General features: G+C 43.0%; 1 long non-coding RNA gene and 1 pseudogene across 2 annotated transcripts; both read right to left on the bottom strand.

The window, feature by feature from the left end:
- Positions 1–441: 441 nt before the first annotated feature.
- LOC147000139 (uncharacterized) lies at positions 442–7,170 on the bottom strand. 2 transcript variants are annotated; one of them, XR_015046154.1, is made up of 3 exons: positions 6,945–7,170; positions 769–900; positions 442–655 (listed from the first exon to the last, which is right to left on the bottom strand). It is a non-coding gene; the product is annotated as an uncharacterized LOC147000139 (long non-coding RNA). The 2 variants fall into 2 exon arrangements; XR_015046153.1 differs by having other exon boundaries at positions 442–900.
- Positions 7,171–12,907: 5,737 nt separating this feature from the next.
- LOC110286036 (large ribosomal subunit protein eL30-like) lies at positions 12,908–15,133 on the bottom strand (annotated as a pseudogene).
- Positions 15,134–15,541: the final 408 nt, after the last annotated feature.

Raw genomic sequence — 15,541 nt, 5'->3', positions numbered from 1 at the left:
TGTCTCAGATTTCTGAGTGCTGAGGATAGAAAGGAATGCACCCACATCTAGCTACCGGTTTGAGTTTGTTACTGGGTTATTTTCTTCCCTTCCTGTGTCCCTTCTATTCACCACTGCAGCCATCTCGGTGATTTTCTGCTTATTTGTTTCTGGAGACTCTGCAGTGTTTAAGTAAGAGCTACTAAGTACACTGCCTTGTGCTCATGGACTTGCAGATAAGCAATGAGCCGTATTGATGCCACTCACCTCCCTGGATAGCAATTATGCAGTTGTCACTGGGGCTCTTTCCCATATCTCTAGCCTTCCTCCCCTCCTTTGCATGTGACAAGACTGTATCTTCCACCTGTCTCAACGATTCCTGTCATCACATGACTTGCTTTAGCTACTAAAACATGAGGAATGGTGTGAATGTATTAAGAAGAAAGCACACATAAATTCTAATAACAGTGACAGTAATTGCTTTATTTCTTCCTCCTGTATGTAGTCGCGTGTTCTATCTGCATGTACACCTGCATGCCAGAATTACAGATGCTTTTGAGTCACCATGTGGGAATTGAACTCAGGACCTCTGGGAAAGCAGCCATCTCTTAACCACTGAGCCATCTCTTCAGCCATCTTCTCATTTCTTAGTGGGAAATATCAAGTGGTGATTAAGCTGTAGGGAGATAGACACGCGTATACTGATGCTGGAGGGGATCTGAAATGGCGTAGACACTTTGGGAAACATTGGATGGATCCACAGTGAATTAAATGTGTGGAGATGCACACCTTTGACCCCAGCACTTGGGAGGCAGAGGCAGGAGGATCACTGTGAGTGCCAGGCCAGCCTGGGTAGACTAAGACGATGTCTCCAGAAAGGAACTGTCATGGAAGCCAGCAGTTCTGCTCCGGCGTGTACACCTGAAAGAGAAAATATGCATTCACTACAACACAAGTATTCATAGCATCCTCAGCTGCAATCTGCCAAGTACAGGAAGACTGTTATCTATAAGCTGATTAGTGGGTAAGTAAAATGATGTATATAAAATGAGATAGTATTTGACCATCAACGAGAACAAAGTACAGATATATGCCACAACACAGATGAATGTCGACAATGTTACACTAGTGAAGAAGTTAGACACAGAAGGACATTAATATGTAAGTCCGTTCATATGAAATGCTCAGAAGAGGGAAAGCCGATAGCTAGCTGTGTGCTGCTAGGGGAAGTAGGGTAGGTGTGACTGCGCAGTAAGGAGGGTATTTCCATCTGGGGTTATAAAGGTTTTCTGACTCCTCATAGTGGTGATTGTATTCTATAACTGTGAACACAATTAATTCCACTAAATTATAGTTACACTTTGTTAAGAACAACTTAGTGTATACTATAATGTATTACATCATACATCTTTTTTTAAAAAAATATGTGTGTGTTCATGAGCACACAGTTCTTCAGAGTAATCACAGACACACATGTTGATAAGTAGCATTCATCAGCCAGACTGACAGCAGTCTGAACAACACGCAAACTTTTCTGCTAAGTCATTTATCACAGCAGTATGACCTAGCCCATCCCTGCTGTAAATTATTGTATTGGATTTGGTTCACCGAGCCTTTTCTTATGCCCCCTTTGTACCAGATAGTGGGAAAATAGAGAATAAGCCTCAAGCTACTTATAAACTACCAGAGGAAGTAAACATATAAATCAAAAGATGTTCTCCAGTGTGATGGCAACATAATAGAAGTAGATTATAAGTTATAGTGAAATCACATAATAGAGGCGATTATGAGTTACACAGGGAACACATAATAGAGTAGATTATATGTTCATTATGGAGGAGACACATAATAGAGGGGAAAGTATATAATAGAGTTGAATTATGAGTCACACTGGCTCAACTGGCAAAGTCCATGCTAAAAACCCGGAGAATCTACCCAAGAAGGCTAAACTTGAATTTTTGTTTGTGTTTTGTTTTTTTTTTTTGGTTTTTCTTTAATCAAAAGAAGTATAAAAAATTGCCAGGTAGAAAAAAGGAATTCACTTAAGGTTGGTGGCAGAGCTTGACCCCTGTGCAACGAGAAAGGCTCAGTGTGTGGGGGAAATGTCAATCATTTGATAACAGGATGTGGGAGATGAGACCAGAGAGGTTAGCAAGGACCTAGATTGTGGACAAAATCTTGTTGCCAGTTCTGTTTCTGTTCACTCCATCCACAAGAAGTAAACACAAATACAGAATGCTAGCCTATAGTACATTGCAAAACTGGGCACATTGTAGTCCATGACAACAGTTAGAGGATGCCTTTGACTACTGTGGGTAACAGTGAACATGGATGGCACTTGTCAGGGTTACTATTGCTGTGATGAAACACCACCATCCAAAGCAACTTGAAAAAAAAAAACAAAAAAAAAACAGTTTATTCTGCTTAGGCTTCCTCATCACTTCATCACTGAAGGAAGTCAAGGCAGAACTTCAAGTAGGGCAGGAACCTGGAGGCAGGAGCTGATTCGGAGACTGCAGAGGGGTGCTGCTTGCTGGCTTGCTCTTCATAGCTTGCTCAGCCTGCTTCCTTTTAAAACCCAGAACCACCAGCCCAGAGATGGCACTGCCCACGATGGGCTGAGCCTTTCCCCAGTACTGATTAAGAAGATGCCCTGCAGGACTTTCTACAGCCTAATCTTATGGAGACATTTTCTCGAGTGAGGTTCCTCCTCTCGGAGGGCTATAGCTTGTGTCAGGTTGACAGAACATTCGCCAGCATTGTACTTAAGCTAAGAATCAGGATACTCAGAACCATATTCTCAGGCATGTTTTAGAAGACAAAGCAGTATGAAAAAAATGAGTGTCAGATCAGAAAGATCTGGACATGGAGGGGGAAGAAAGGATTTAAAATGGCTCCTAGCCTGAGTGATTGATAGGGCTAGGGACAGCCTGGCTTCCCGGTATTATAAGCCTGTTGATGGCTCTGCTAGTGTATTTGATAGATATTTAAAATTGAGGTGCTCACATGTCATTCTAGGAGGGGACTGCATAGAATTAACGATGTGGGGGTTATTCGCTGATAGATGGGATAATTAAAGCCTTAAAGCCCAGCGGGTGGAGAGCTGAGAGACAATAAGTAAGAAATTAAAAGCGCTGAGGGCATTTAAGGGGAATGCACTGGAAGGTAGGCCTCTGGGGAATAGTATTGACATTTCTTTGATGCCTAAAGGGATCTTGTCAACTGACTGAGCACTGAAAGTCTTTGAAAGAGTGACTCTTTAATCTGTCTAAAGGCTCCAGAAGGGCACCTCTGAGAATCCCAGGGGAGTGGTCCCTGGTACAGGCTCACACTTTTTGTTAAAATTGAATGTTTAGAAGATTATACTATTTATGTAGTTTTAAGAAACCTCTAGTTATCTCAGACATTAAAGTATATTGTCATTACTTATTTGTCTTCCTGCCTTTCTAACTGGGCTGTGAAATTCTTAAATGTTGTTTTATAAACAAACAAACAAACAAACAAACAAACAAACAAAAAACCCAAGCCATTCAATTTTTCCAAAAAAGACTCAGGAGACAGGTTCTGAGGTGAAAACTGGTTAGCAGAGAAAGCTCCCAGCTGACCTTCCTACTTCACCGACATCCCAGAAGGATTTTCTCATATTCACTCCCTGTTGGCTAGTTACTTGTTCCACCTCTTGACCTAGGGTTGACTTTATTTAGCTCTTGGGTTAAGAATGTGTGCTAGGGCTGAGCCACACCACAATGAGATTTTTCCAGTTCACAATTTTAGGGTTTACAATGTGATCAAATTTTCTAATATTCTATAACATTTAAAGGCCTCTAGTCTTTACATCTGACTTGGTTTTGACACATAGTAAACACACAGGTGACATGTATAAATATGTAAGTTTTAGAGTTCAGTCTGGATAGAGACTGTGATAACCGTTTTGGAACTCAGGCTCTTTCTTTCTTTCTTTCTTTCTTTCTTTCTTTCTTTCTTTCTTTCTTTCTTTCTTTCTTTCACCCTCTCTCTCTATCCCTTCCTTCCTTCCTTCCTTCCTTCCTTTCTTTCTTTCTTTCTTTCTTTCTTTCTTTCTTTCTTTCTTTCTTTCTTTCTTTCTTTCTTTCTTTGGAGTTGAGTACACTATGGCTGTCTTCAGATACACCAGAAGAGGGCATCATATCCAATTACAGATGGTTGGGAGCCACCATGTGGTTACTGGGAATTGAACTTGGGACCTCTGGAAGAGCAGTCAGTGCTCTAACTACTGAGCCATCTCTCCAGCCCAGACCCAGTGTTTCCAAGGTTCTGATATATATGTGTGTGTGTGTGTGTGTGTGTGTGTGTGTGTGTGTGTGTGTGTGTGTATAGCCTCCCTTGAGGAAATGCCTCCATGGGATCCAGCTGTAAGGCATTTTCTCAAGGGGTCGGGGAGGGCCCACTGTGGGTGGTACCTTCCTTGGGTTGGTAGTCCTGGGTTCTATAAGAAAGCAAGCTAAGCAAGCCAGGGGAAGCAAGCCAGTAAGAAACATCCCTCCATGGCCTCTATATCAGCTCCTGCTTCCTGACCTGCTTGAGTTCCAGTCCTGACTTCCTTTGGTGATGAACAGCAATGTGGAAGTGTAAGCTGAATAACCCTTTCCTTTACAACTTGCCTCTTGGTCATGATGTTTGTGCAGGAATAGAAACCCTGACAAAGACATATATAATTCTAACTATGGCAGTGTCCTTCATACTAGTCATTACTAATCATGTATAAACTATGCTAGAATGTAGTATCATTCAGCAAATGGCATGAATCAAACAGAACCCAGTTAGACAAATTCCACAAATATTGGTGGAAGAAGTCACATAAAAGCATGCTCTGTTAATCCATTTTGTGCCGCCATAACTGAAAACTCAAGACTGAATACCTCTTTGAAGAATAGAATTTGTTTTACAGTTCTGAAGGTCCCTAAGGTCCAAGGTCAAAGGGAGGGATTTCTTGCTGCCTCACCCCATGACAGAAGACAGAAGGGCAAGAGGGCACATGCATTGGAGGCACAGGGGACGGCGACTAACTCATCTTTCTTAGGAACCTATTCTTGCAGCGACGAATGCACTCCAGGTTAATGACATTAACCTACTCAGAGCTGGTCAATTGTAGGCCAGCTCATTTCTTAAAGATCCCATCTCTCAACACTGCAACATTGAGGATTGCATTTCCAATTGTGGGGTTCAGGAAATTTCCATACCAACCACGAATACACCAATCTCAGTTAAGCAAGAAAAGTTTATTGAACACATACCATAATACTGGACGTCCAGGTCCACGAGAAGGAAAAGCCTAATTGTGGCACCAGTCTGCTCTCAGGGTAGACTTTTTATAGGGAAAACCAGGTTCAAAAGTTTAAAGGGCAAGGAGGGGAGCAGATGGCTCACTAGGCAAAGTATTATCAGCTAACCTTTAAGCTGCTTGGTCCTGGGTAAGGCAAGGGAGGTGGTGGATGGGTGGCAAACAGGGGAATTTCAGAAGATTCAGATAACAGAGCATGAGTATTATAATCACAACATTTTGGCTTACTAGTAGCATTCTTCAGTGTTACCCACAAAAATCACAGTGAGCTCTGCATAACTGCAGGAAGGGCTGCCCTGTGGTTAGCTCTGACCCAAGATATTTTAGACATAACAGTTGATACAGACCTTTGATTTGATGGGTCCCACATAAACCTTTGTGGAATGTCTTAAGATTAATTAGCAAACCTCATACTGCCCATTCAGAGCATAGAGAACAAAACAGGGTGTGTGGTCAGCATGTCCTTGAGCCAAGTCACTTCTCTGTGTCAGTGACTGGCAGGCATGTTACAGCAACAATGTGAATTAGCTGGCAGGCATGGAACAAAATGGCTACAGCTATAGGGGTTGGGGGTCTGGCCAATACATAATATCAACTTCTGAGGGCACACTCAAAGCATAGCAGATGAAAACTACATAAACACTTGAGGTTTAGATAAGCAGGTAAGCATAGTTTAGAAGTCTGGAGAGCTTATCTTTGGAGGGTATAGTGAAGAGCCAACCATGGAGTGGCCATTTTGAGAACTATTCTCTGCTTCTTTCTCTCTCTCTCTTTTAAGATTTATTTATTTATTTATTTATTTATTTTATGTATGTGAGTACACCATTGCTTTCTTCAGACATACTAGAAGAAGGCATCAGATCCCATTGCAGATGGTTGTGAGTCACCATGTGGTTGCTGGGAATTGAACTCAGGATCTCTGGAAGAGCAGTCAATACCCCTTAACCACTGAGCCATCCCTCCAGCCCCTATTCTGTCTCTTGATCTGGGTCATATTGACATGAGCATGCTCAGTGAGTGAGCTTTCTTTGAGCTGTCCATTTCCATGGTTTCGGCAGTAGTTGAAACTACACCATCAAATACTGGATTTCAGAAGGCATTGGAGGCTTGGTTGATTTATAGGCTAAAGACCCAGTATTGCCTGGGTGGATGGTGTATCTTGATGGTCCATACTTGGCTGATAATATAGCAAATAGATAAATGGAATCAAGAAACCATTGGTAAATGACTTATATATAATTATGGATCTTGTTAGTATTGTTATACAATTGTTTTTCTTCATTTCATAGCATTCTACTCCAAGAAGAGTGAGGTTTCTCAGAGATACCACAACCCTAATGCAAGCCACGGAGTATCACGATTGTAGCAATAGCTGGCAAAGCATGCTGCCAGCTCAGTGGTCTCAGAGTTAAAGCCAAAAGATCAGGTGAAAGAAATTGCTCTAATGAGGTGCTGCTCTCAAAAGCCTGAAATCCTGTTAATGCTCTGCCTGAGAAGCAGGGGGAAACTGTCCAGACCACCCACTGAAGCATCTAAAGTCTTGAATTCTAAACCCATCTCTGCACCTCCCTTTTAGTGTGACTGTAAGAGTTGACATCTCTAAGCTTCACTTTCCCCATCTGTAAGTTGAAGATAAAACACACACCTTAAAGAAAAAGAGCACTTGCATCTGGTGTTGGAAATGAATCCTCTCATCTTCTTAGCCGCTAGATAGTTTTCTTCTTCTATTTTCTATAGGAGAAAACAAGATGGGGAAGGGGGAGGCTCAGATGGGAGTCATCACTCTCCTGAAGCCACAGGGCTGGTTAGTGGGACAGACGAACGGGACTCCAGAGCCTGGCTTTTAACAATTACTGAACTGCCTGGTTAAATTCCCCGGGGGTCAATGAACCGTTGCACCTAATTGTGTGTGGCATATTTGGAGCATTTCATAAACGTTAATGATTAAAAGGAGAACAGAGTGGAACCCAGATATCTGACCATAACAAATCTGAGGTTAACAGGGATCATCTCTGAGCATGCCCAGTCTCCAAGCATAAATAAGTTCACAGAGGAAGGTAAAGGTTCCCGGGGTGTTAGGAATAATTTATGTACATAGGAGCCACGGTTCTCAGGAACAGATTGGAGAGAGAGAGGACCTACAAAGAAACGCGCAACAAGGTCTGCAGGGTGCCCTCTGCCCAGGAGACTGCAGGGGTGCAGCCCTCTGACTCATTGCTGAACACACAGGCCAGGAGAGCTCTCCAGCCACACATACCCCGACCCCTGTCTCCCAGGCCAGTTTGTCAAGCTTGGAGCAGAGAGCCGAGGTCTGGATCCTGTGGTCTGCGTGAGAGTAGGCAATGCCAAGGCCAGTGAGAGGTCATCTGTGAGAGGTTGGGACCCTGTCTCGTTCGTCTCCCATTTCATCTCTGTTGTCTAGTGTAAACACTTAGATGTTAGCCGGATCTGCTACATTTTTTAAAATGGGATGAAGATAAATACATCACGATCTAGAAGGGAAATGGACATAAATATTTCAGATGGAACACAGGACTTCAAAGAAACCTCCAAAGTCTTACAAGAGCCGTACACTCTGTCTCCAGAGAGTAAAACTGTAGAACCCCGAGTTCATATGTTTTTTTTTTTTGTTTTTTTTGTTGTTTTTTTTTTTGGTTTTTTGAGACAGGGTTTCTCTTTATAGCTCTGGCTGTCCTGGAGCTCACTTTGTAAACCAGGCTGGCCTTGAACTCAGAAATCCGCCTGCCTCTGCCTCCCGAGTGCTGGGACTAAAGGCGTGCGCCACCACGCCCGGCTCATATGTTTTACTACTGGTAATATTTAGCTACAAAACTCTGAAAGGCTGGGAAGACACTAAACCAGGGTTTCTCTCCTCTCTTAGCTTTTCTGTCTCTGGTGCTCATCGTTAGATCCTAAGCCAGCTCAGGCTGCTGCCCAGGTCATGTTCATTTACAGCTGAGTCTCTCCCCTCCCTCACAGCTGATTTTCACACAGCTCCCAGGCTAATATACTCTCCTCAGTCCCATTTGTCACCCAGCAATCAGAGACAGCCTGGCTGCCAGCACTGTATAAAGGATCCATCAATCACATGACATAGACCCTCTCTCCTTCTTCTGAGAAGGGACATTACCACCCCACTAGGCCACATGGGCCTGAACTCTCCTTAGAGTTCCCATCATGTCTGACTGTCTGTCTGTTTATAGTGTTAATTACCCTCTGAATAAATCTTATTCAACAGGACAGTCTGTCTCAGTGTCTTCTAAATCCAAAATGTTTTTCTCTTCTCTGTAGTTAGGAGCCAGAACTGAAGCGTGGCCAAGGCTGGAGCTAAGGATCATAGATCGCTCATGTGTCTTGGTGGGGATGTAGACCCAAGTTAACTGCAACTATGGCTCTAGGTTCCCATGGAGCCTTTTGCTAATGTTCTCTTTGGATTAGTTTGAGATAGAGTCTCCCAGTGTAGCCCAGGATGCCTCCCAGTGTAGCCCAGGGTGCTCTGTGACTCCCCATCCTCCTGCCTCAGGTTCTCTCATACGGGAATTGCAGGTGTGTGGCTCCTGCCTGGCTACACTGCTGCTACATTAGCTGACTCCCACATAGTCTCAGAAGGGGTTTCTCTGGGAAGTTTTACCCTTTTAAGGGTAGTTGGTGTATGGGGTGGGGTGGTAGAGTTCTATTCGCTTGACTAACATGCAAAAAGCCCTGGGTTTGATCCCTAGCACTGCATAAACCAAGAGTAGATAGAGGGAAAAGGACTGGAAGTTCTTGGCTACACAAAGACCTCAAGGGCAATCTGAGCTATATGAGACCCTGTCTCAAAAATTACTCATTAAATAATTACAAAACTAAAAAAATAGACATTCCCATAATGGTTACAATTTTCACCATTTTGAATACAGAGCTCGGTGGTATTTATTTACATTATCACTGCTGTCTCTCCACAGAACTCCCATCTACCTAAAGTGAAACCACACCCACCAAGCACTATTCCCCATCCCTCCCCACCCCACCCCACACCCTGGCAACCACAATTATACTTCCCATCCCTATGAATCTGATTAGGCTAGGCCCTTCTAACAAGTAAAGTCATACAATTTTGTCCCTTGGGTTTGATTTATTTCATTTGCATAAAATTATTAAGATTTATCCATGTTGTAACTGTGAATGCTGAATAATATTCTCTTATATGGAGTGTATCATATTTGCTTTATCTATCGGTGGGCCTTTGCGTTGTATTCACCTTTTGTCTTTGTTGATGATGCATCTGTGAACCAGGATACAAACAACATACAAACAGGTTTGCTCAGGTCCCTGCGCCATGAAATTTCTGGAGCATGCGGTGATTCTCATTGGAATTTTTTGTTAAGCTACACCTAGAGTCTTCTTTACTTCTGACATTTCCGGAGCTAGTTACCTATTTGAGCGATATAATTTTGCCTATCAAGTATATTCGTGTATATTCATCCTAAGCAGCCTCTCTCTTGCCTGTCCCTTCCTTAGTAACAAGGTTATTTCAAAACATGATCTTAATGTTCCACTCCACTAATTTTTTTCAAAACAGAAACATTAGGCTTCACTCTTTGGAACAAATTGCTGTTTCCCAAGTTCTGGTGTGTATTTATACTTAAATTGATAAGAATCGATACTTTCATGTCAAGTGTAGGGGAAACAATCTGTGACATCAATATTAAGGTGGTCTGGGGACATTAAGCTGTTTGGGGGCGGGGGAGGGGCATGCCCATAGTCCCAGCTACTCAGGATGAAGGCTTGGGGTAGATGAGTTTCAGACCAGTCTGGGCAACATAGTGCGATTATCACCAGTCTTAGGGTCACAGTCTGGGCCGGTAACAAGCCAGGTTTAGATAACTTTATTCAAGTCAGTTAAAAGAGCCAAATTAGAAAAGAAAAACAGAAAAAGGATATTTATTCAATGTAGCCATTTAGGAAAGAGGGACAAAGAAATCCAGCCCCTTTTAAGTCCATCTTCAAGGCTCCTACATGAGTATACATTTAAAAACAACAACAACAACAACAAAAAGCAGTCTAGCCAAGGTGTGATTCCCTGACCCCACTACCCACAGATTCAAATCTCTCTTTCTTTTTTTTTTTTCTTTTTTTTTTTTTTTTTTATTTGTGATAGGCAGGTCTTTTTTTTTTTTTTTCATTTTTTTTTCCACTGTTTTTTTTATTACATATTTTCCTCAATTACATTTCCAATGCTATCCCAAAAGTCCCCCATACCGCCCCCCACTTCCCTACCCTCCCATTCCCATTCTTTTGGCCCTGGCATTCCCCTATATTGGGGCATATAAAGTTTGCAAGTCCAATGGGCCTCTCTTTCCAGTGATGGCCGAATAGGCCATCTTTCGATACATATGCAGCTAGAGACAAGAGCTCCGGGGTACTGGTTAGTTCATCATGTTGTTCCAACTATAGGGTTGCAGATCCCTTTAGCTCCTTGGGTACTTTCTCTAGCTTCTCCATTGGGAGCCCTGTGATCCATCCAATAGCTGACTGTGAGCATCCACTCCTGTGTTTGCTAGGCCCCTGCATTGTCTCACAAGAGACAGCTATCTTTGGGTCCTTTCAGCAAAATCTTGCTAGTGTATGCAATGGTGTCAGCGTTTAGAAGCTGATTATGGGATGGATCCCTGGATACGGCAGTCTCTAGGTGGTCCATCCTTTCATCACAGCTCCGAACTTTGTCTCTGTAACTCCTTCCCTGGGTGTTTTGTTCCCAATTCTAAGAAGGGGCACAGTGTCCACATTTTGGTCTTCATTCTTCTTGAGTTTCATGCGTTTAGCAAATTGTATCTTATATCTTGGGTATCCTAAGTTTTGGGCTAATATCCACTTATCAGTGAATACATATTGTGTGAGTTCCTTTGTGATTGTGTTACCTCACTCAAGATGATGCCCTCCAGGTCCATCCATTTGGTTAGGAATTTCATAAATTCATTCTTTTTAATAGCTGAGTAGTACTCCATTGTGTAAATGTACCATAATTTCTGTATCCATTCCTCTGTTGAGGGACATCTGGGTTCTTTCCAGCTTCTGGCAATTATAAATAGGGCTGCTATGAACATAGTGGAGCATGTGTCCTTTTTACCGGTTGGGACATCTTCTGGATATATGCCCAGGAGAGGTATTGCTGGATCCTCCGGTAGTACTATGTCCAATTTTCTGAGGAACCGCCAGACTGATTTCCAGAGTGGTTGTACAAGCTTGCAATCCCACCAACAATGGAGGAGTGTTCCTCTTTCTCCACATCCCCGCCAGCATCTGCTGTCACCTGAATTTTTGATCTTAGCCATTCTGACTGGTGTGAGGTGGAATCTCAGGGTTGTTTTGCAAATCTCTCTTTCAAGGCTGACAATTTCTAAAAGTTTTTCCAAGAGAAAAGTTCTCCTCCCCTCCCCCCAGGGCATCAACCTTTTCTCCCTGCAAATCCTAATTTCTTGGGGGGTTCATTGTTTGAATAATGTGGTAGCCAAAGGGAGGGGCACAAATATTTCCTTAGATTGTATTCATGCTTGCAAGGCAGGCTGGTTGCAAGGCTCACTTGAATAAATGTGTTTAATATCAGCCTGGGTGACAGAGTGAGACCTTGTTCCCCTACAAACAAGAAGCAAATGAAGCTCTCAGTCTGGTGTGCGGTGGGTGACACATTAAGAAACACAAGGTTCTTAATGTACACCCATCCCAGCTGGGAATAGGCTGTTAATGAACACCCATCCCAGCTGGGAGTGCCAACAGCAATGGGAAACTAGGAGTCTAACTCTTGCAGCCCTGAGTCTCCACCTGCTGCAACTGGACTGTGAAGGGCTTGGATTTTGGGTTGTTGATGGGTAGAGGCCAGATCTACTGTGCCTCCACTCTCCTCCTCCCTCTCACTAAGGCTCTGGATCTCACCCTCTTTGCTTTCTGGCATCAAAGGGAGAGCTCCTGTTTGCCCTGGAAGATGAAATCCTCTCAGGCACAGCAGTTTCCCAAGTAGTTAATGGACCCTGTTCACATCCAAGTCTACCCTTCCTCGATATGTCTCCTACCTGGGATCAGAACAGCAACCTGAACTATTGCAGTGGATCTGAGCTGGTCGCCACCCACCCTTCAGACTATAGGGAATGGGGATTCACATCTCACCAGCTCAGTGGCTTTGCCCACCCCCACCCCCACCCCCAAGTCCTGGAATAACAAAGCTCAATGGAGAATTTTAACCAGTCATACCTCCCCTGGGTGGATAGGCAGAGAGACAGGCTCACGTGAGTTGGTTGCCTTTTATCTATATGGCTCTTGTTTGTTGAGCTAACACAGGGGAATGAATAAGATTGATACTATTCATGTAGCAAGGTCAACAGTGGAGAGGAAGACAGTTACAAAGAATAAACTGGAAGTCTGAGATCATCTCAGCACCCCTTAGTCACTCTACTCCAGTACCAGTGTGGCACCGGTTTTCCTCTCTTACAATTGTCTCTTTTCAAGGATGGTATTGTAAGTATGTTAAGCAGAGTCCTTTCCCAAAGCACCACGCATTTTTTTTCCTTCCACTTTTCACTTCCCCAGTCACCATCTCTCCACCTCTGCCCTGGAAGATTCCTTTTAGCCTTGCTACATCACAATCCCGGAATGCAACAGGAAACTGCACTTGCCTTGCCGGATGCCGGGAGAAAGCGTCTTCATTCTGACTTCATAACCGTTGATTCGGACTTTTAGGTTGCGTCCACCTTTTAGCTCTGCAGTGCGCCTCCATGAATACGAACACCTGTTAAAGTTCCTGCTGAGTGGAATGGCTGGATCATATGGTAACTGTAGATCAGGTGTGAAAAGCCTTGCTTCTCTGTGCTAAATCCTGCACAGGTCCAAGCAGAACCCCTCCGGAGTGCAGGGTTTCCATCTTCTTCCTGGAAGAACAGGAGGCCTCGCTTTGATCAGTCGCCCTCAACATCCCTTCCTGCAGCTTTCCGTGGCAGCAAACGCAAACATGTTAACTCCATGATTATTGTATAAAGATTTTTATCAAGCTTATGATTGTGAAAAGGATGAATTCGTAGTAGTCCCTTGAAGACAGTATTTTTCCTCTCAACTATTGATTTCCGTTTCTGCTACCCATGATCCAGCCTACCTTTTGTTTTCTGGTAGGCACACCAGGGGAATTGAATAAACATTTCAGGGGATTTGAATAAACAATTGTGTGTGGCTAGACAACCAAACAGTAACAAGTAGCTTTTTTTTTTTCCCCCTTAATGAGCGCTGGCAGAGGTTTACTTTTAAAGGAAAACTTTCTTTTTCCCCCAAGTCTGTGTTCCGGCATGTTTCTAATATCAGAATCAACCGGGTCAGTGAGAGCCAGTGCGCATACTCTGTAGTATTTTCCTCATGCTGTGACCAACTCAATAATATTTTTAACCATTTATTATTATTATTATTAGATATTTTCTTTATTTACATTTCAAATGTTATCCCCTTTTCTGGTTTCCCTTCCGAAAAACCCCATCCCCTCCCCCTCCTCCCCAACCTACGCACTCCTGCTTCCTGGCCCTGGCATTCCCCTATACTGGGGCATAGAACCTTCACAGGACCAAGAGCCTCTCTTTCCATTGATGTTTGATTAGGCCATCCTCTGCTACATATGCAGGTAAAGCCATGTGTCCCACCATGTGTTTTCTTTGGTTGGTGGTTTAGTTCCAGGGAGCTCCGTGGTACTGGTTAGTTCATATTGTTGTTCCTCCTATGGGGTTGCATGCAAACCCCTTTCAGCTCCTTGGGTCCTTTCTCTATCTCCTTCATTGGGGGCCCTATGCTCTGTCCAATGGATGCCAACTCAATATTATTACCTCCAATAATGGACACCAGTTTTTTTTTTTTTAATTTATTTATTTATTATATGTAAGTACACTGTAGTTGTCTTCAGACACACCAGAGGAGGGCATCAGATCTCATTACAGATGGTTGTGAGCCACCATGTGGATGCTGGGATTTGAACTCAGGACCTCTGGAAGGGCAGTCAGTGCTCTTAACCACTGAGCCATCTCTCTCCTGGACACCAGTTTTAACCAACATGGCATAGTATTTTACTTCAGATTTCCTCAAAGCAGGCAGCTGTCGGCAAGGATAACCGATTTTACTCTGTCTTGTGTGGTCACCTTCAGTATCTGTTTGTATCCCAGTACATACTTTCCTCTTTTTATACCAAGATGGAGCCTAGGGTTGATTGACTCCAGAGACTTTCTCCATCTTCATTGTGGCCACCATCTTCCTGGCTTAAGTGTAGGATGACCGCCCCTCACTCCTGCCCCCACCCAAGAGCAGCCACCAAGATACAAAGGGAGTAAGAAAGGCTAAGTAGCTCTTAATACCTGTTTATTCTGTTTTATTCAGATAATGATATTAAGATTCCTAACACATTTGCTCCCTTATTACCCATACTTTTCTCGTGTTATTCTGATCCTTAAGTAAAAACATCTCAAACTCAACAATTTATACTTCCTATTCCTATTAAATTATGATCCTGCCAAATCCTAATTCTCATGAATTTTTAACATATTCAACATTCATTGTTTAATCTAAGACTGAGAAACAGTAGTTCATTTAAGAGGATAAGCGACATCTATTTAATTATATATGACATTATCTATGCAATTTATTAAAAGTTATAATAAATATAACAATAAATGAGTGCTCCAAACTTGGGCTGTGCATGGGGAAGAAACTACAAGACACAAGAGGTTACCTTGCAATAAGAAACCTTCTCCAGAGGTGGAGAAATAAAAGACAGCTTACTGTACCTGTTTTATTTACAGTTTTGTACACTTCTTTAGTATGAGTGGGACCCATTTCCTACTTGAGCCATTTGTAGCTAAAGCCAAACAACCTTACCGTTACCAAGTGTTAAAAGTCCAGCACAAAGATACAAAAGCAAGACAGGGGTGTAAGGACAGTGTTCCATTTTATGGCTCACAGACATGTCTAGGGAGTCACACAGACAGACAGATCATTGACTTCAGTGAGATGGATACATTACCTATGTCCTTTAAAAAAATTACCCGGGAATGCACAAGTTTAATGTTTATGCCCCTTTCTGTCATTCTCCTGGGTCCTTCACCAGTGTTCCCCGAGGAAAAAACAAAAGCAAAACAAACAAGAAACTGAAGTCAGAATCCCATCAAGACAGGACAAAACCACAAATCTAGCATCAACATGAGGCCAGCAAGGGGATGTTGTGAAAGGAATTGAAGAGTGCTA

The sequence above is a fragment of the Mus caroli genome, unplaced genomic scaffold, assembly GCF_978045245.1.
Source record: "Mus caroli unplaced genomic scaffold, Mus_caroli_1 scaffold_20, whole genome shotgun sequence".
Taxonomy (NCBI): domain Eukaryota; kingdom Metazoa; phylum Chordata; class Mammalia; order Rodentia; family Muridae; genus Mus; species Mus caroli.
The sequence above is the reverse complement of the archived record's forward strand: the minus strand, read 5'-3'. Positions and strand labels throughout refer to the sequence as shown.